Source organism: Euprymna scolopes, chromosome 4 (assembly GCF_053919585.1).
Source record: "Euprymna scolopes isolate OS-2025 chromosome 4, ASM5391958v1, whole genome shotgun sequence".
NCBI classification, from domain to species: Eukaryota; Metazoa; Mollusca; class Cephalopoda; order Sepiida; family Sepiolidae; genus Euprymna; species Euprymna scolopes.
In genome coordinates, this window is record NC_136485.1 from 43252282 (window position 1) to 43276754 (window position 24473).

Here is a 24473-nt window from a genome sequence, read left to right on the forward strand (position 1 = left end):
GTAGTGAAATGTACACAAACACCGACACAGACCCACAGACACGTTCAGTTTTATAGATATACTAGCATGGGTGTCCGGCGTTGTCCGCGTATTTGGAGGTGTATGCCGAGCAAAAAAAAATAATAAATGAAATAAATAAATAAACGGTACATTTTTAAAAAGTTTGACCTCTATTATGGCCCCTTTAAATTTATTTTTTACGGCTCATATCAAATTATTAAGTTAGAAACATGTCCAAGGAGCCTATAGCTAAAATTTCAAGGATTTGAACCCAAAATTGTCGAAGGAGTTTGGTAGAATTTTCAAAGGTCACATCATTAAACTTGATCCATAACAGCCATAACATGGAGAGCAGATAATACAGTGGATGAGTTATCGGCAGCTCCAGTAACTCTCGCTTCTCCTATTTTGTCATCCAGTCCAGTTTTTCTGACAAAGAGTGAAGAAAAAGCTGCTTAAAGGTCGGTACTACTTGGTGACCAGTAGTCTGAGATGTCGGAAATTTTTCTGTCTATATCTGTCCTTGTGGCCATGTCACTAGTAAGGGTGCTGGAGGTAAACGTTTGTCTGGGCTGACGTTATCCGCCTGATAGTCAGGGACCCGAACCTTGGATTAACCACTAAGGAGGCTTTCCTATCAGCAGGCGCAAAGTACTGGGACTGCTTTATTGCCATTTGGTGAGTGGATCTGGACCATGCAGTAGTCTCTGGTGGGGCCTCTCGATGCCATACTAGTGGGTAATTGTTACGGCTTTACCTTTTCGTGTGCGACAAAAAATAAATTTCCTGTCTTTTTCTCTCTTACTTTCCCTCTCTGTACTGCTCTAACCAAGTATGCCGACCTATTCCACAAATCCCCAAACCACAACATGAAATATCTCCAGAATAAAAACTCGATTAAACCTAGAACCCCGTCTTCCAACGTAGACCCCTACTATCAGGTCTCCTTCTCAAACATCAGGGGTCTACGTTCCAACATTCCAGAGGTTGAAACACAATTACAGGAGACGAAACCGAACATATTCTTTCTAAGTGAAACTGGAATAGGGCCGACCACTTCGCTAGATGAGTTCATAATTAACGGATACTCAAATTTAACAGCTAAATCTGATCCCCAAGATCGCCATGGGCATGGAATATGTGCCTACATTAAGGATGGCTTCTCGTGTTGCAGGGATATCTCTAGAGAAGATCCTAATTTACCCTATATGTGCTTCCGGGTTGCACTTGCTAACACCACTGCATTTATATTTGCCCTCTATAGGCCCCACAACAGCGGAGTTACTATCTTTAAGAGCATATCTGAGAAAATAGACCACATACTGTCTTCACATCCCTCGGCTAACATCCACATCTGTAGTGACTTCAACGTCCATAACGTGGAATGGCTGACCCATTCAAATAAGACAGATGATGAGGGGAGGTTTTGTCATGATTTTGCCATTGCTTATGATCTCACTCAGATTGTTCGCGAACCCACCCGTGTGCCCGATACACCTGGTCAATATGCAAGCCTCTTAGACCTTTTTCTCTCAACTTCCCCTGAGCTATGTTCATGTTCCGTTCATTCTCCTCTAGGATCCTCTGACCACTCCGTCGTATCAGTTAAGTAAAACCGAAATGTAAGAAGCCCCCAGACGTACCCCTCCACCGTACTGTATACCGATACTCTATGGCCGACTGGGATAGCTTCCGTACATTCATATCTGATTTACCTCTGCACTCCATGTTTAAAAAAGAAGGTGCCTCTATAGTATCAGATCTGACCGAATGGTTAATTGCAGGCATAGAACAATTCATACCATCTAAAAAAGTTCAACAAAAACCTAACAACCAGCCATGCTTCTCCCCAGAATTTGCTGCTGCTATCGCGCACAGAAATCACTTTTTCCATAGCTACCAACGTAATATATGCACTGAGACTAAAGCTGCTTTTAGGTCTGCCAGCAACCACTGTAAAAGAGTAATAAAAAATGCAAGAGAGATATATGCCCAGTCTGTTAAATCCAAGGTAGCTGATGAGCGGCTTGGATCCCACCAGATTTGGCAAATAACAAATAGGATCCTGAACAGAAGTGTGCGTTCTATCCCAACCATTATCAATGGACCAGAGGTCATCTCGTCAGCGTCAGACAAGGCCACACTATTTGCAAAGAACTTTGCAGTTAATTCTACCCTATGCGACGAAGGCCATCAACTCCCCATATTTCCTCCTATAACACAGAACAAGCTAGGTAACATACAAATATCCGTGCATGAGGTCGCCAAGCTAATAAATAACCTAGATTCCAGTAAAGCAACTGGCCCTGATGGCATCCAAATTATAGTGTTAAAAAAGCTTCAGCCAGAACTTGCTCCCATACTTACGGAACTATTTAAGCGCTGCCCTCAGGAGAAGTGCTTTCCGACTCCCTGGAAGACCTCATCAGTTTGCCCTGTATTTAAGAATTCAAGTGATAAGTCATCTCCCTCTCAATACAGACCAATAAGTCTCCTGTGTGTTATGAGTAAGTTGCTGGAATCCATATTAGATAGAGAAATAGTCAACCACCTCAGCAGGAACAACCTTCTTAGTGACACACAGTATGGCTTCCGCTCTGCAAGATCTACCGCAGATATGCTGACGGTTATATCACATAGGATTAGTGAATCTCTTGACAAAGGCTTCCTTTCTAGGGCAATTGCTCTCGACATATCAAAGGCCTTCGAAAAGGTATGGCATAAGGGTCTACTTCACAAGATTTCCAGCTACGGTATAACTGGAAATAATTTCTCAATCATTAAATCATTTCTCTCCGATAGGCTCATAAGAGTACTGGTAGATGGACAAAAATCGGAAGCCTGCAATATAAATGCTGGAGTCCCTCAGGGGTCAATCCTGGGCCCAACTCTCTTCCTGATCTACATCAATGACCTCCCTAAACACATATTTAAATCATTCGTTGACATCTATGCTGATGACACGACCATCTACGGCAACACATCAAAGGCTGTAAATGACAAAGTTCTCTCTGATTCTCTCTCCTCTGATCTCGAGCGCGTGGTTCAGTGGGGGAAGATGTGGTTGGTTACCTTTAATGCATCCAAAACCAAACTCCTATCCTTACATCATCAACGCTCTGATCCCCATCTGGCATCAATTGTGATGGATGGCTCTCGTCTGGGTGAGGCCCCGTGTTTTGACAAGCTTCTGGGTTTGACCTTTACTCCTGATCTGAAATGGAACACGTAAATCAAGTCTGTTGCCAAGGTCGCTGGAAAGATGGTGGTATCCTTCTACCGCTCCAGAAGATATCTCACTACGGATGCAATTCTCTATCTATATAAAAGCCAAGTACGTCCAAGGATGGAGTACTGTTGCCATATCTCGGCGGGAGCTGCTAAGGACAGCCTATCCTGCCTTGACAGAGTACAAAATAGACTTCCTGGCTTAGTGGGGGATGCCCTTTTCTCTACCCTGCAACCTCTCTCCAACAGGAGAGACGTTGCGAGCCTGTCCTTGTTTTATCGTTATTTCCATGGCAGATGCTCGTCTGAACTCCAATCTCTGGTTCCCCTCGCCAATCCTTCACAAAAAACACCCGTCTAGCTGAATCCACTGTGAAAAATTTCCCCCACTCTATATCTGTGCCTAAATCAAAACGCAGATTCCGTGAACAAAGCTTCTTTCTTAGAACTGCACGGCTGTGGAACTCTGTTCCGTCTGCCTGCTTCCCTCCGGACTACAACTTGGTTGTCTTCAAGTCCAATGTTAACAAATTCCTAATGAACCGCCCCCTTAAGTAAACATTTCAGCAAATCTCCTCACTAACGTAATGTACTTGCAATAACCCTTATCCCTGAGTGGCTTCCGGGCCTTTATAAGTGGTGGTCACTGTGTAAAAAAAAAAAAAAAAAAAGCCGAAAACCAACCTCAAAGATTTTCCCAAATCTCAGGACGTGTGTGTCAAATTTCGAGTTTGCGTACTTAAAATTGACAGAGTAATTTCGTAGGGAAAAAATGTACACAAACAGAAACACACGCAGACAAAACGACACGTTCACTTTTACAGATATACAAGCATTTCAGCCCGGCATTCCCCGAGTGTTCGGATGTGTATGTTTAGCAAAAAAAAAACAAAAGTGGTAGTAGGAAGGCAAGCTCAAACCCGTACCGCGAAGGAGGAAAAGAACGGGAAAAAAAACCTGACGACCACCGCCAAACCTGAACTGACTTATGTTTACATTAAGGCAAGACAATCGAAAAGATAGGACATCTTTAAGAAATATCGGCAAACAAAGCAGCATCCCCCTGTAGAAAAGTGCCTAGTTAGAGGTGAAGTTGTTAATGTTTTTAGCCAATTGTTCGATAATTGTCGTACAAAATGTAGAACTTTAAAACAATACTGATCTTTGTTAAAATCCGTCGCCTCTGTCGAAAGTTTTGGTCAGACATATCAACGTACATACATACATGCCTTTATTTATTGGTAACTAAACACTTTCGACACAAACAGATGAAAAAGCTTGCCCTATCTCTGAATGCCCCTTATATAAAATTTCAAGTGTTTAGGCTAGAACTTGTCTGAGTAATTTGATAGAGACCACAAGGTGATTTTTTTTTAAATTTGACCCCCATTACTACATCTTAAAATTTATTGATTTGGGTTAAAATCAAATTATTAAGTATGATCCATGCCCAAGGAACCTATGGCATACATTTTAAAGTGTTTATACCATAATGTTGTTAGAGTTTGGTAGAGTTCTCAAAGATCAAATCGTTGAACTTAGACCCTTTAACAGCAAAATTTCTGGCCGAAAACCGATCACATAGATTTTCCCAAATCTCAGTACACTGTATATCAAAATTCGAGTCTGTAGACTAAAAATTGACAGATTTATTGCGTAGGAAAATGTACACACACATAGACATACCGACTTTTATAGATATGTATAGATGGATATATATATATATATATATATATATATATATATATATATATATATATATATATATATACACACACTGTATAATAAAGTTGACACACTGGTTCTTGTCTTAAGCAACGTTGAACCTAAGTAGAACCAAATGGTAACTATTTAGGAATTCAAGGCTGTTTATGTTCTCTTTGCTTATGCCGGCATTATTTTCAGTCGTTCTGAATCTCTCCTTGCAATTGGTAATGTATAACACCGTCATGAGAGAAGCATAGTTTGAGAAACATTGATCCAAAATTATGCACGCATGCACTAATACAGTGGGAATTCACAGTATGTCAATACGGAAGAAAATACTATACACACACACATATATATATTTATATACATGTACATATACACATGTATATGTATATACGAGTGTATCTATAACATACATATCAACATATATATATATATATATGTATAGAGAGAGAGAAAGATAGAGGGAAAGAGAGAACATGAAATAGAGTGTGAGAGAGAGAGACAGACAGACGGACAGACATAAAGAGAGGCAGAGGTTAATACTAACTTTTGTTAGAGTCTAATAACTATTAGCATTATTAAAAACAAAATAACTCATATTGAGTTTCTCGTAATTATTCCTAAAATATATGCCTACAAATACCTATAATTCACGATCATGTATTAAAAGATTACCACGTTTGTCATTTTCTAAGAAATTCATTGGCGAATTTGATATGTAAAAACGTATTTTTATTAAGTTTCTCTCTCTCTCTCTCTCTCTCTCTCTCTCACTATATATATATATATATATATATATATATATATATATATATATATATATATATATATATATATATAAACTATACTATTTTTTGTATCGGTTTTAAGTACTTCAACAGTGTCCATTCCATGAGTAGAGATAAGTTGGCTGATTTATAATTTATATTTTCTACATTTAATTGGATAAAGTTTAAATATGTCTAAGTGCATGCATCTATGAGTAAGTTAAAACAGAGAAGGATGTTAAAAATAACGCTTTCATTTGTTAGTACGCAAAATTAATGCAACGTAAACAACTCAAAAGTAGTGTAAGCGTCATTAGCATAATGAGGTTTTCAGAGGAGGAAATGCGGAAAACTATGTATAGTGTTACACACACACACACACACACGCGCGCGCGCGCACACACACACATACACACACACATATATATATATATATGTTCGTTGGTTTCATATATATACAAATATATATATATATTAAATTATATATAAAATTATCTATAAATATATTAAACAACAAGTACATTCGTAAATACAGACCTATAGATATATATACATTTATATTAATACATGATATGTTAACATTTATCTGTTGTTGTTTTTTTGCTTAGTCTTTTTTCATATATTATAGATAACCAATATTTTAAGTGATATATACTAGGTGTCTTCAATACGTTTCCATACGTTTTTGTACATTGATATAAAATTCTCGTAGATTTTTGAAAATTCATTATGTTTTTGCTTTGCCTGTTATGAGATGACTTACATATTTTTTATTGTTCAGCTTCCAATGAACAGTTACACCACTCCTAATAATACACCCTGTTAAACCTCGATTGCCATATCTTGTGAATTTCAAAATGTATTCAAAACGTTAGAATATTTTAGAAAAATGATATGCAATAAAATTCTGTTTGAAACTTAGATGAATGTACCATACAAATATGTAATAATCCTGGGTGTTTTAGGACTGTCTTGCATGAATAAAGCATCAGTTTTGCAGCAATATAAGGGATTCAAAGAGCACGGGGAGTGTGTAAAAAAATAATCAGCTTATGGGAGGGGGAAGAATGTCAAAGGACTAGAGATGGTTAGCAAAATAAAGAATTTTCTGGATAAAAATCATAGCTCAAAAAGTCAGAAAGAAAGACTTTGTCATGGAAGCAAGAATATGACCAGCGCAGTTTTTGATGTTCTGGTTACCAGCAATGAACGTTGGATCTTGTGTTATCACCAAGCTACAACAATCCTCATTCCGAATGGAAGCATGTGAGATTTCCCGGACTCAAGAAGACAGGAAACAGCAAATCAGATTAGAAACTTACGATGAATCACTTTTGGAATAATGGGTATGATTTACATACATTGGGTTCGCAAAGTACATGCAGTCAACAAGGAATATTATGTTGCGGTGTATAGAGAGTTCAGGAAAATATTCCGCCGGAAGAATCCAGCAGAATTCAACTCGGGCTACACACATTGGCTCCATGACAATGAACCAGTCAGCAACTCTATAGTTGTCAGATATTTTTTGCCAAATATGACCATCGAGACAGTTCCTCACAGCGTAGTGTCTCGACTTTTCATACTGATATTTTTGGTTATTTCGTAAGTTCAACAAAAATCTCAGAGGCTGTCGTTATGAGACAATTAAGGGGATAAGAGAGGCTTTAATGAGGGTCCTTTATACGCTCACGCAGGAGCATTATTGTTCGGCCTACTAGAACTTGTTGAAACGGTAAAGAAAACGCATTGCGATTGGCGGAGATAACTTCAATGGGGACTATAGTTTCATGTGTGAGCGGTCAATAAAAGTACTCATACAAAAATATATAGATAGCCTCGCCTATGTTCCTTTTTATTGATATATAATAAGATTTAAAAGTCTGAGGTTTACACGAACATGTAATTATCTGGAAATTTATACACATGATATAGGAGCATATATATTTAAGAACAACTGTGGATCTAAGTAGATGCAACAGAATTCGACGTAAAAAGAAGATAGTTAACCTCGGGTTTGCATGACACAGATTTCTTTCTCCAGGATGAATTTCGGTTCAGCATTTGTATTTGTAAAATAAGGATATTCTATAGAATCCTATATAATAATGTGCTTTATACATTTTTAGCAGGAAAGCGTTAGTTGACGAATATGAAATATAAGCACTATACATGTATCACCAAAACAAAGCAAAGTTAGCGGAACACAAGATTCATACAATAATAGCTATGTTTCCCGTCTTGCATAACGTGTTGTACACTTGTTAGAACGAAAACAATCGACACTAACTTTGTCAACCTTTTTTTTAAACTCAGCATCTAACTACCTCGGATTCCCGAAATATATATATATATATATATATATATATATATATATATATATATATATATATAGTGGATCATATGTTGTCAACAAAGATAGCAGGTTCTAGATACATGTTAGCATGGGCCACATTAAACACGCACCCATTCTCTCGCTCGTTTTTTCTCTCTTTCTTTATCTCAATTTCTTTATCTACCGTACGCATACTCATATACATATATGTGTGAGTTTAGTCGCATATATGTTTGTGTTTCGGTGTATATACGTTATGTCGTTATATAAAACGCTTAAATTATGAAGAAAGTACTTTAACCTAAAACAAGCGACATTGTCAAAAGAATTACATTTTAAAAGTTCAATGAGTGTACAGTATATTAGAGCATGTTTCTTATGATCATTTACTGCTAATCTATTGATTGTTGATAGATATGAAAAGCATAGGACATTTTTTTTAAATTTAAAACAGTAACTGTTTGAATTAACTTAGCGGCATTAATATCAACACTAATAATATTTTACTATTTACTGATAACAGTTTCATTCTCAAATGATAATGTTTACAATGTATTTTTGTTTACTAAAGAATGTTTATATTTTCTAAAGAGTTGTTTTCCGAACTTAAAGGAAAAGTCCATTAATATTAAAAAAACTTCAATTTAAGAATAAATATTATTTTTTCGCTACTTATTGAACTATATTTTTTATACATTTATAAAATATGTGATACTCATACTGTAAATAGTAAATTATCGCAGTTTACATGAGAAAAATCTGGTAGAATGTGAACCAAGTAATAAAAAACGAATGACAACGCGACTGGGCGTGTTCAAAATATCAAGAATAATATATGTACCAAGAGAGTAAAAAAATAATCCACATTGAATACCAAAGAATATAATAACGACTGAGGGATTAATTTGTTTTCATTTGCATTTTCTGTGCAATTTGGATTGCTACACTTTTCTTGGTTATATTACGACACAGGTCGATTCGCTGATCTTGATTATTCGTCTAGTCTTACCTATGTTTCAAGCGTCATCCTTAGACATCTAATCAACTGTCTGGTTGAAATATGTCCATAAAATATGTATTCTAATACAAAGAACATATAGCAATATATATTACAACAATATTCATGGGTGATATGTATTATGGCAATATTCATGTCCGATTGTTGCCGGAGGATATGTAAAGAATGCAAGAAACACGTTTTATTATTCTCTAGTTTGTGAGAGAGAATTCTTTGTGGATTACCAAAAACAAACAAAAAAATAACAATTGTTTGAATGGATGTAAAATATGAGAAAGGCATGGCGCTTAAAGCTGACCATAACAGTGCATGATAAGAATTATAACATTATTTATATTTTAAGATAGATTTGGCATGGGGAAAAATTATCCATATATATATATATATATATATATATATATATATATATATATATATATACATACACATGCATATTAACATATATATTTAAAGCGTATGTATATTTTTTTATAATAGAAACAGTGAGATAACACGTTGCACGGGATAGGGTGAGGGTCAACAAATCTTCCACATTCTTTAAGTTCATTGTTATAGAAATCAGCGAAATGTCACATATTTATTCAAATCGGGCTCCCATCATTCGAAAAGAGATTTATATACCTCACCACATTGACTTAGTTCAAAATACATTGAGGTATTGTTGATTTCATATGATTCATTTGAATATCAAATCGAGAATTAAAATGTTACACGAAAAAGCAAGTACGATTGTATAATTGTGCTTTAAACAGATGCATTAATTTTGGTTTCGCAGCTGTATAATCGAAACAATTACTGTTGATATTATTCGACAGATTCTCAGTCTATTGTTGTGATGATATTCCATGAGATAGATCAATGTATACTGGAGTTAATTTTGTCTGAAGTGGCATATTCGTTTAAATCCTGAATTTCGATTATCGATTTCTGATATTTATTCAGGGCATTCTAATATAAAGCTTACTTAAGGACATCAGAGGCGCATGAAAACCATTCATGTGAAATTTAAACTGACACACATGCACACTGCATTTTATATATAACTAGAAATTCGTTTATTCCCAGAGTTTGAAATATATTAAAAAAAGAACTGAATTCGTTTTCTTTGGAGTAATTGCACAAATAAAAAATAAATGTAAGATCATCACCAGAAAACAGTTTACTTGGGGAATTTATAGATTATACGCATTAATGTATTAAATTACACAAAGAAACATTCCTTTGATGTCAGCTTTCGCTTTGTGACAATAGCTATGAATTATTTCAACCCCGTAGGACGATCACGATATCTCGCTCATTAAAATGTCGTAATATTCGTTTCACATAAATTTCTTACTATGTTACTATCTCATAGATTTACTTCTCAGACATTTTAAATATTCCTTCTTTAGAATTCCATTTGCTGAACATGAATAACAGCAAAAGCCATGATACTAATGACTCAGGCGACCTTTGAAAATATGAATGGTTTCCGTTTGTGAAACTTTCAAAAGTTGCGATGTCTGAATAGTTTGCGTTAATGTGCAGATTATACGACTAAATGTCAGGCTGCCTTGATGCATGAACACAATTAAAAAAAGCTTACATTACAATCTATGGATATTTATTAAATGCTGCACACTCAGATACTAACTGGAAGGGAAACACACCTCAAGTTAGTTTAGAATATACGTTATTACTCTCTAATTTTAAATGTTTTCATTTGATATTTTGCATCTAATAGCTTTATTTCCAATAAAATGTAGATTTTTTTTCTGAAGAAACTGACATTTTTGGTATCATGTTTTAACTCTACGGAAAAATTACATTTATTTTTCAAACTGCATCATTTAAAGAAATACGTTTAATTTATGTTGCTATTATAACCGCTGCTTACAGTAGGATTTATTGTAATAAAAAGTACCACGGACACCAATGACTCCCTCAATTTAGCTTCTCAGCTCACAGGATCAGGGTATGAAAAAACTTTTATCTTTGTAACTCGATTGACTATACACATATGCTATTAATTTGACATTCATGGAATATGAAAGGATTTGCGGCGAGAAAATTTAATTAGAAAGAACATCGGGTAAGTGTTTGGACAAACGATAAAGATTATAGGTGTTGCGATCTGGAGTTTTCAATCACGATTTGTTTAAGGAGGAGTAAGTATCAAATACTATGTAGTCGGGTTCTGCCTTTTTTCATATAAAATTGAATATCCATCAATCAATAAAATTACAGAATGAACAAAGATAATTTATTAAACAATTCATGTATTTCAATAAGATGCAATGAAATAGAATTAAATTAACAAAGGCAACTACTCAAAGAAACATGTATCACCGTGCGCTTTACTTTAAGAATTGACAAGAACGCCGACAGCAAAGGATCAGATTTTATGAAGTTTTCTATCAAACGATTACAAAAGGTAGATAGCAATCGTTTTCAAACGAGTATAAGCTGCAGCTCAAAACAGTAATTTCTTTAATATAGAGGCATTGGGGATTCCTTACAGCTTGACATTATTAGACAAGGTAGTGTAGTAACGTTCCCCGGTGAATACTAATTTGTCATGTCGGCTTTAATAAGAGTATCTGAATTTGAAAAATACGAATTCTTTATTGATATCTATTATAGTATTATTGTATCTATTATAGTAAAGAAAGTAAAACTAGTAACATACATTTATTATAATACAACTCTGTTCCATTATTAATTTCATCAAGCAATTTCGGTAAAAGAAGTAACTAATCAATAAGTTATTAATACTGATTTACGTTATTATTTAAAAATTAGGATCAGCTATTATTATATCACTACTGGTGTACGGCATACTCAAGTTGACACACCGGTTCTCGTTAGATCACCGAAGTTAAGTATCTTTGAGCCTCCTCAGTGCCAAATAGGTAGCAAAATTTGAAATGTCGGGCACTATATGAGAGAGGACCTCTCACCTTCCTGTAAGAGTTGCAAAAAACTAACGTTAACTATTCTAATGTTCGTTACTGCTTATAATCACTCTATCGTTAGGATGAGTGAGTAAAAGCGTATATATTCACCCTTATTAAATTTAGAGGAAAATTTTCATAATATAGAATGCGTTTATAAAGTATAACACAATGCCCGCCATTTTTCTTACTAAACGCACCTCCCCCCCCAAGGAAGGACATTTTAAGCGCAATCATTTTTAAGCGCAATCAAATATATATATATATATATATATATATATATATATATATATATATATATATATATATATGTATATGTGTATATTTATGTATGTACACACACACACGCATACACACACACATATATATATATATATATATATATATATATATATATATATATATATATATATATATATATATATAAACTTAACCAAACAGGCATTGAACTATCTGGAATAACACCTCAAAATAAGAGTTATAATTCATTAAGCCAAATCTAAATTCAGGATCAAAGCTGGCGTTCCCTCTATACCATGCAGTGGCTGTAGATATATATACCTGGCGAAACACAACGCCGTCTCAACAAATTATACGTGAACATAAAAAAGCATATAAAAATAAGCAACACTCTTAACGCAATTCTTAACACGATATGGAGGATCACACCAATTGTATTTTGAAAATGCAACAATCCTAAAAACAACACAATATAGACACGTATTTTCAATGAATCTGCGCTAATCTCCACCTTCTCAAATTTAATAAAAAAACAAGGAATGACTTGCTCAATATTTCTCTGTACTTTCGTAAAATAATAATCAAGGAAAATAATTTAGACACGGTTTATTTATTTTATATACACGTGTAAAAATATATAATCTTTTACCCATATATATATATATATATATATATATATATATATATATATATATATATATATATATGTGTGTGTGTGTGTGTAACTACTTCATTTACTCACATAAAATTAATATACGAAAGTATAAATTTATGCGTAAACTTTAAGCATTTACTTCAAAAGTGCTCAATACATAGGTAGATCTAGTTAGTAAGTCATAATATATATATGGTAATCCACATATATCACTGTTTCGCTGTATCACAACTTATCAGTGCTGCTAAACAGGCAACTACCTCAAGCCAACATCGAACCCCGACGGCCCGTCAAGGGGGTGAGCCATTACACCAACCACCAGTTGCTAGGCAGGCAGTGAATTAACGATGTTTTGACATCGTCCGAATATCTAATCTCGATTTGTTTACATACATACAAAAACATGCACACACAGATATATATATATATATATATACATATATATATATATATTGTTTACACACACACACTAATATATACATATATATATATATATATATATATATATGTATTTTCTCGTCCTATTATCTCGCACTGATATTAAACGCATATTTTTTATCTAATAACAATAATGAACTAAATATAGGTTGTCATTAATAGGCGAGGAATTATATATGGCTTTACCAACTGCACATTTCTTTTCAATTACTTATTCATGTTCATGGGTATGTATTGATGATTCCTTTCATGAAACTATTAAACTGAATTATATTTATGCACCGTTTCTCCAGCCTTTATGATTGCTTAGTATTTATGATGAAACCTTCTTAGTACATGAAACTATTCCTATCTCTGTCGTTCTCTCTCTCTTTCTGTTCTTGTTTCTATAAATCTCCTATTTTGTCTGATGAAGCAGGTCTCTTCTAATAAGGGTCCCACAGAAACATATATGCAAATATGTAACCAAGAGTGTGTGCATAATGAGCAGACTGTATACCTGATGTGTCGTTCATCGACCAGGCTTTAAGACCCACGCGGGTGTCATAGGATTTGGCTCTAGTAAAACCAATTTATACAACCAATTTACAAATTTATATTCCTAGCTAAAAAGTGGGTGGGCTGTTTAAATCCGTCTTACTAAACATAAACATGAAAAGACTCAACTTTGAAATCTCCCTCAGAAATATTTATACACGATACGGATTACTTTTTGAAACGAATATGGAAAATGGACGAACTGATTTGATGCATAAAATTAAACGTCTCTTTATTCCTACAAACTAATACAGATAACATCACCGGGAAAAAAAAAAAATTTTGGATGTATAAGCATGAAATCCTCGAACTTGCACCCTTGTAAAAGGATCTTTATGACCTAGCAAAAAAAAACACATTGAATTCCACAAGCGCAAGAACTAGTTCCAGAGTAAACTCGATAATATCGTTAAAAAGATCAAGCAATCGAATGATCTTTCTCACGAAAACTGTAAAACTAGTTATTTTTATAACCTCAATCAATAACAATAAAGGGGCCTACTTGAAGGAAACTTAAGAAAAATATAAGAAAAGGCTTACAACACCAAGCTAGTTAAAACTATCAACAACGAAAGCAGAGAAGTTACGAAGGGTCTACAAATTAGCAGCAAACTGAGTAAACTCAAGATAAATGAGGCATACATTCTACTCAAGGATAACAAACAGGTATTTCTTATAGAAATCAGCAACCAGATAAATTAGTCTCACTAGACCGGAAATTGGGAAAATCAGAAAAAATATGAAAAAAAAAACCTGTAAATTAAAGAGAAATACATCTTTTCGTAATGGATTAAAAACTTGAAGTCAATGAAATGGGGCACTAATATCGCTGATAAGATAACATGTGCTGTCCTGCAATTCGACATAATTGATTATTATCCTTAGACCACTAAGGAGCCCTTCATCAAATCAACTGAGTTGCAAAACCGCTACTGCAATCCAAGAAATTGATATTGATATAATAATGAAGAGCCGTACTACGCTCCTTATTAGTAACGGTGAGCAATGCACAGTAATAGCCGGAAGAGGTTCGTTGACTATGCCATGAGCTCAGTGTATTCGGCGAGAGCCACGGACATGGTCGGATTATTCATAACATAAAACAATATTCTAAATACCAGGATATAAATTTGTACAAACACGACAACCTGATTACATTACATGACTCCACGAGCATAACACATGAAGAAGAAAAAGCAAACGGATGTGGAAATTTTGGTCTCATGGTAGAATTTACCGACAATAGTAAGCAAGTCAACATCCTAGACGTTTCCTTTGATTTAGTAATGGATACATGCACTAAAGAAAACATAAACTCCACATATAAACCCTCATATTTTTAGGCGCATAACAAAATCAATCGAACGATGAGGAAACATACAATAAATACAAACATATTTCTAGCAATTCATTAAAAATAGCGGATACAATAATACCGGAATTAAATGAAATACAAAAAATATAAATGCGACGGGATCAAGTAACCGAGGTAGCTACCCGATTTAACTCATATATATATATATATATATATATATATATATATATATATATATATATATATATATATATATATATATAAAATTGTAATTCAATGAATTTCAAAAAACTCTCATTGAAATGAAATGAAGTGGTTGAGTTTCATATCAAAGAATTTTTATTATTCTAAGCAAGACAAAGAATGTTTTAGAAAATGTATCTCCTTAACCTATAGGGTTTCGATGTCTACCATCTCATCAGAGGAGTGAAAATATTAGCAAATAGTTATAAAGGTATGCACCCTATTTGCTAAAGTCAGTGAGACATGGAAAGTCAAAGTAAAAATAATACGTTTATCAGAAGTCCTGTAGCAGGAGTATTTGTAGAAAAAAAGATATGAATGTTTTCGTTGATCCAACTTGTTTGGTAAAATCCATATTATACGTTCTTTACATCCGTTTAGTAATAGTTTCCAAGTTATATCCTGGGTAATCCGCATAGCTGTGTACATATCCAGATCAGGCAAGTGCTTGTTTAAATTTGTTTTGGGTCCAGCCGATAATAATTTCAAAGTCTGGTGGAAGCCTTTTCATTAAAAGCTTATATTATTTTTAGTGGGGCGAAGTGTTAGGGAGAGTAGCTAATGGTAAGTCGTAGGAGATGGGGTGAGACATTTGTGCATATTCATCCTAATATACACATGAACACACATATACAAACTCAACACTTACACACAATATACATATGTTATATACATACAGATAGACATACACACATACATATATATATATACACATATATATATATATAAACATATATATACATATACATATATACACACACTTAAACATACAGTCATCTCTATAAAAATAAAAATAGATATCTCTTCAAGTAGAATCTAAGAATCATAAAGTTTGACCGGTCGCTTAATTGAGGTTAGGTCGTGTACAAGATATAGGGACTTGGTTCGGGGGGGGGGAAGAAAGGAGGAGGAATAAGAATATTATGGATATAACAACAAAAACCAAAATAAACTAAAATAAAGAGATGGGCCAAATACGTAAATTGAATAATTCTTTTTTTCCTGATTTTTCCTAGTTTAACCTCAAACCTCATTGTCAATTTAAATCGTATTTGTTCTGTCAACTCGTTATATGTACTGCCCATGAGGTGCTAATTATTATTAATTTTATACGTATCTATATTACCCTTAGAAAGAGGATTGACATAAAGTTTAGAATATACTAATGTTTACTAGCTAATTGTGAAATTAATTCTAATATTATTGATGGAACGTTTTATCTTTATTTTATGGTCCTTACGGTAATAGTTCAATGCTAAGGAAGTTAAAACAAAGGTAATAAAGTAATGATAATACCTTACTGAAAAAAACGTTTAAAATCAGTATATCCATAACCTTATGCTATTTAATAATATTTAACCGGGGAAATTTTCTATAACTGCATTATTAATACATATACATACACACATATATATACCAACACACACACACACATATATATATATATATATATACATATATATATATATATACCTATATATACCCACACATAACATATACATACCCATACGTACACATGCATGAACGTGTACAATATATATTTTTTATACATACTCGCAACCATACGGTTAATACACACATACGTTCACTTATTCTATGTATACTTACATCTGAGCCCCTATATACCCACAGGTAATAGGTGTTCCATATATAGACAGATATACCCTCATATATATATAAACAGTATTTAGAAATAAAAATGTATGCACTTATTTAAACTATAAATTATAGGAATAATTAGTGTATGTAACTTACCTAAGTTTATCAATGATATTTTTTATTTTTTTAATTTTGTTATAATTTTTTAACCCCTCTTCTGCTAATTTAACATTAATAAGATGAAAAAATGGGATTGTGTAACTATGGTTATAGAATTTAATTAACCTAGTACCATCAGGGATGACGCATCAATGAGTATAGTTCTTTCTTGTTTATACGTACGGATCTGGAGATTACCTTGCAATGTGGAATTTTTACCCCTTTTTTGGTTAGTAGATGGGTGGGGAATTATAAATTCTTTAAATGGGAAGCTACATGCTTTTGGAAATACTATTATAATTAGATCTTAGAGTGCCAATTACGTGTAGGATATTTAAAGTGTAGTATTTTAATGTGCTTATAGTAAGGCTCCACTTAACATGTGCATATACACAAACATAGAAATTTATTTTATGTGTTAAAACAGGTTATTAAGAACCCATCTTTAGACATGAACATTAATATATTATTAGTAAAGTAAATGTTTAGATTTTAGTCAAGACTGGTATGCATTTAGTACTTTGTTTTTACCTATTTCTCATTTGTACAGAGAGTGTATGTTATTTTATTTTAAGATTGCTGTATTTAAATTTTTTCTTGTGTTTACATCTGGACACTACCTCGTTCTTGGTATTAATTATGGGTTTATTGAAGGTTATGATGTATACTGCCTCGGATATACAAAGATTGCAACACTTATCCCCTGACGCATATGATCTAGATTTATTCAGTATTCTCCATTTAATTGAATATGGAATGTTCTTGTCCTCTAGGCTATTGATTAATTTGGTTAAAGATGTGCTATTATTATCATTGTTTTGAGATCTTTCATTTTTGAAGGAATGTAGGTGGTTTGAGATTCTCATTTTTATTAAGCTTGATGATGCACCTATATACGTGAATGTTTTCCTTGTTTTATTACTGTTTATTTGTTCATCGGTCCCATTTCTATTGAGTCCTATATTGGGGGCTGGGCAAAGATGGGGCATGGGGATTCATCACCTTGGTTCTGGTTTGTACTAAATTGATCTTCACTGGGAATTATATTATTTGATACGTTAGCTTGGCTGTTGTTGTTTCTGTTGTTATTATTATTCGAGCCCTCGCGATATGTTTCCCTATATATGTTTGCGTTCTGAACGCTACGACTATATTCATTGTTTTCCTCGTTTGATTGGTTGTTTTTATGTTTTGGTAGTTGCGTGACTGTGCAGGCGTATACTACGTCTTTGTGTATGCAGTCGTTATTAAGGGGGCATTCATTTTTATTTACGCAGTTACATTTGTTACTCGGTGTTAGGTCAATTGGTGTATCCAGCGCTTTTTTAATTTTCCTGTTATTTGTTGAAATTATTTTCTGTGCTAGATTAGGCATTGTGGGGTATGAGATTTTTATGGAGTTTTTTTTTAATATGGTACTATACTTATGAGGGACTTTAAAGGATTTTTCCACTATTCTGAAAAATTATTTTGGAATATTAGTTTTTACATTGGAGCTTAAAGGAGGGTTGAACCAAATGGCATTCTTACGTCTTTCTTTTCTCTTCTTGTTAAATTGTTTTTGATTTGGGATTGGGCTGGTGGTTGTGTATTTAGTGAGGAAATTTGTATTGTTCGGGACATTTTGGCTTATTCTGTTGTTGTTATTTTTTATTGTCCTATTATGAGTAATTACTGAGTGTAGTTTTCTCGCAAAAGGGTGTTTTTGTTATATTCTATGCGTTCTTTATATCCTGAGTTCCTTAAAGCATTATTGTAGAATGTCGATACCTGGTCAATGGTCAAAAGCTTTTTTGTCCGCTGATAGATTTGATATTCTTTTAGAGATAGATGGAACTATTGATTTGATTATTTACATAACAACTGATTGTTAAATAAACACAATTCCGAAGTATATATATATATATATATATATATATATATATATATATATATATATATATATATTACCGAATCAGGGTGTGTTAAAACCCTTTTATCTATATGTGTTCTAAATAGTTCACGTTGTGTATTTTGGCATGTAACATGCTTCGATTATGCGTTGACCTGGAGACTATCTGCTGACGTTTCAAAGTACAAACACAAACACACACATGGGCATTGTCCTAGCGGGAGTAGACTAAACTAGCAGTGTATATTTCCTTCCCTAAACTAATTGAATATGATAGTTTAAAGTATGCTTACTTTTGGACTTTTGGATACGTGTAGATCAAGGTCATAAAAAAACAGTTTGTTTTATGTGGATCATAACTAACTGGACGCTAGACATGTTTTACTTTTTCAACCACTGCTTAATGATAATTTAAAAAAATGATTGAATTTGCCTCTATAATTAAAAAAATCCGACTCTGCATGAATTGAAATAAAATATTTAAACATAGTTCGCGACTGTGCAATGACAGCGCCGTTATATTTGCATATATAATTATGTATACACACACCTACACACACACACACACACACACACATATATATATATATATATATATATATATATATATTGTGAGGTAATCCTAGATAAAAACTGATACCATGAAACTGACCTGCCCTGCATCGGGTAATATAATACTAATTCAAACACTAAGCAAATAACAATAGTAAAATAAACACGCTAAATATAGAATTAAAATAATATAAAATTATATGATAATTGGAAAATAAACAAATAGAAAAAATACGGAAAAGTAAAACAAAGATAAATAATTAATAAATAAATAATAAAAATACGAAAGTCCGGGTTAAAACGGAAAACTATCTTTCCATAACACCAACTATGGAGGAAGTGAGGAAGCATAGACCTGAAAACATTTTTACCCGATTAAGATGTTCAGCATGGTAAAAGTATAACATTTGTTGTAAAAATCTGATGGATTAACATCTGAAGAAATTAGTGAGAACAAGATGTTTTTACGGAAACATAAATCGTTAAATTGCTTACTCAATAATGAAACGGCTGTAATGGAAAATCCTGGAAATAAACGAAGGTTATAAAACAGAAAACGTGAGTCTTTGAATTTTCAACAATATTCTGCACTATATATATATATATATATATATATACATATATATATGTATATATATGTATATATATAATTTGTATGTATTTCATATATATATATATACATATATATATATATGTATATATATACGTGTATGTGCAGATATACTTTAGTATGCACGAATGAGTGTATATCTAAATATATATATATACATATATATATATATATATATATATATATATATATATATACATTTCACGATGAAGATAGAACCCATATTTTGATATAATTGAGCAAATGCATCGACAAGGAACAATGGATATGGTTGGGTCGTCAGTATTGCAAATTCATTAGCGCGACGACCTGGATTCGCGTCTATGTCGGAGCACGTCACTGATGAGATACGGTACATCGAAAACCACTTTGGGCCTAGCATCGTCCGTTGTCGATGCAATTGCTCTATTCTATCTAATTCTGGGGTATATCTTTATCGTGGAGGTGTATATGAACGGGTACATATATATATATATATATATATATATATATATATATATATATATATATATATATAGTCTCCTCTTAATGTATAATATATATACATCTATATATATATACATATATATATATATATATATATATATATATATATATATATATATACACACATTCGTTTCCTTTATATTGTATAGGAATAAATATGCTCGATACGATGACATGTGCAACATACTAATTTCGCTACACAAAATATAACATGGATGACATATTAAAATATGATGGAACAATTTTTATGTTCGAATTAACCTTCTCTGACGAGCAAATTTAGTGTAACTTAACATTTTTTTTATTGCTATTATAAAATTGATGAGAAGGTTCATAAAACTTTAGGTATTCGTATTCCACAAGTGAGCTGTAAATAGAAAACTCTGTTTATAATATTTATATATATATATATATATATATATATATATATATATATACATATATCTTTTTATATATACATTTATATTTATATATATACACATATATATATGTATGCATATATATATATATATATATATATATATATGCGTGTGTGTATAATATATAACACTGTGCAACAAATTTTAATTGAGAAAAAAGTACAAGACATATAAGACCTGTTTCGGTGTAAGAAAAGTATGCTGATTCCAAATCTGACATTTATTTCTCTGGATTAGGTACCATTTTCATGTACTTTATTACTAATTATTTTGAAAAACACACCGAATTCACCAGTTTAAACAACATTTGTCCTCTTAACACTCTTGTGTAGAGTGTCATCATCCTTTTTTTAAATTCCAGCAGTAGCATGCCAACATTCAAGTGTTCCATTTTCCTTTAAAACGTTTTTCTATTAATGAAATATCTTGATGGAACATTTCACCATGTTCATCACTCACATGGCCAAGATTCTCCGCAAAAAAATCGAAATAAGAATGGAGCACACGAACTTTTAGAGACATGTTACATCCCATATCATGAAAATGATGCAATAGATCATTCACAACCTGCACATAGTCTTCTGAACGATGTTTTCCTAGGAAGTTATCACAAACTTTCTTGAATGACTCAAACGCACATTTTACTTTTCTCGTGAGATGTGTGTTAAAAGTTTCATCAAGGACAATTTTTCGAATTTGGGGACCTATGAAGATACCTTCTTTTATTTTAGCTCGACTTAATGAAGGAAACTTTTCTGCAAGATATGCAAATGCCAAGGAATCCTTGTCTAGTGCTTTCACAAACTGCTTGAACAAACCGAGTTTAATATGTAATGGTGGTAAATGGATTCTATCACTTTGCAGAAGTGGTTTGTGCTTGATGTTATGTTTTCCTTGCTCTCAATTTCATCTCTAGCAGGCCAGTGCTTGCGTACATATTGTTCAGCTCTTGCTCAAGAGTCCCATAAGCACAAGAAGTAACAAAATTCAGTATAGCCTGGCTGAAGGCCAGTGAGCATGGCTATAACCTTGAAATCTGCACAAACATGCCATTTATGGACTTCATAATGTATGATTGCTAAAATTGTTTTTAAATTTTCATATGATTCTTTCATGGTTGTGCTGTAAGCTATAGGAACAGATGGCAGGGGGTTCCCATAGTGAAGCAAAACTGTTTTTATGCTTCACTTGGATGCATCTAAGAAAAATCGCCAGTCGGTGTTATCATATTGTATTTCCAGCTGTTCAAAAAGTCCACAAATCTCATTGCAGAAGCATAAATCATCCGTCAAAGTGAACAAAACATGCACGTTTTGTGCACGTTTTCTGTACAATGTTATTTTCACACCTTTTCTAAGAAGATTTCGTTCTTTAAGCCTTGATGCAAGAAGTTCAGTTTTGTCTTTGGTTAAATAAAGATCCCTGCATAAGTCATTTAGAGTATCTTGAGAAAATAGTATTGGTTTATTATTGCTTTCTAAATTAGAAAATTCTACTGTTTCATCACTGTAATGTTCATCCCCACTGCTTGAACTCCACATTTCCTGATCAGGGGGGTTTGGTACAGGTAATTCTTTTGAGTGCTCAACTGGGCGCATTGCTGATTGCAAATTTGGGTAAACAATGTGCACTTTTTTTTTGCTGTTGTACAGCCCGTATAGTCTTGCTGACAAAAATAGCAATCATTAGAATGATCTTTCTGCTCTCACAAAATCATTGGCACACCAAACTTCATGTGAACATTCTTTTTTGCATACCATGCGCTCAATGTTTTCACACATGTAAGGCAACAGGCATGAGGAGCCCATGACTTGTCTTGGTCTCCTATATCAAAATGAAAGTACGCCTTGTACAATTTCTTGATATGGCTGGTAATGCTTCGCCTTTCTTTAGCAAATGTTAATTCGCCACATATGTAACAGAATTTGCTTGGATCCTTTTTGCACTGTCTTGAAGTCATCGTCAAAGCCTATACTGCATCTAAAGAATAAAGACAAGAAAAAAAGCAAATTGTTTTATAAAGAAAAATAAGGATTCCATAATGTGAACGTTAAGCCATTATGAACGCTCACTAGCAAGTTATTAGATTCTTTCGTACATAAAGTAAGGGGGTTGATAAAATTTCATTTCTATTTTTTGCATTTAATTTAGTAAAATTTCAGAAAAGAATGTATAAAATGCCCATTTATATTTAAAACATTAAAATACACAATAATCCGGTCTTTATTGTAGTTTTTAGTTAAACACACTTTATTAAATGGATATCTATTTTTAACCCTCAGATTTTTCCCGTGCCATACAAATAAGGTTCTGAGGCAGGTTTTAGCTTCTTTTACTTGATTTTTTTAGCCTACATTAAAAAAATGTATTTCTTGACGAATACCATGGCTTTTCGGAAGGTGGTGAACACCAAACCGTGTGCTACAGCATTATGTTTTTACTTTTTAAAAAAATTAGCCCTTGGTCTAGAAAATATTATGCTAAGCAAGCTAGCTCTTTCATCTAGCTCTCTTAAATCTGGAAAAATAGCTCATTTCGGCTGACTTTAGCAAAAAAATGATTCAAATAAATGATTTAACAAATAATGTACATAATATGTGTATATTAAACTGTGTTTTTCTCTTAAGATTTATAATTTAATAAACATAATATGTGACTGCAAAGTCGTCAGCAACCCATTTTTTACGTTTTTACTGAAACTTACGACTGTGGCAATTTTGCACAAATTATGCCTAATTCAACAAAAGGAAAGCCAGAAATAAAATTTCCACGTTACTAGGTATACAAAAATTGCTGCAGATATCCTGTACTTTTTTTAGTGTTGCACAGTGTAATTAGTAAAGAAAAACACCCTTCAATGGCATTTGCTTCTAAAATTTTGATATTAGAATTCTTTTGGGTTAAATACTTCCCTGACGTTGGACGGTCCTAATATAAGGCAGTAATAATGCTGTTAATCTTACAAAACAGGCGTTATATCCGCATTATAAACAGATATCCATTACCATAACATTAATTTAATTTCCTATATTGCTTTTTACGTTTGCCCTGTTTTTATTGCCTGCAATAATTTTGTATTACCGAAACGGCAGTTGAGAATATATGATATTTTTTATAATTAATTTTATAGCGTTAATGTATATTCCACACATGCACACGTACATACATTATATATATATATATATATATATATATATATATATATATATATATATATATATATATATATACATATAATTACCATTAGCATATAAGCGACGCTCTTTGTGTAAACAAATCGAGCGGAGGTATTTCAGACGATATCAAAACATCGTTAAACTCACTACTCGTTCAAG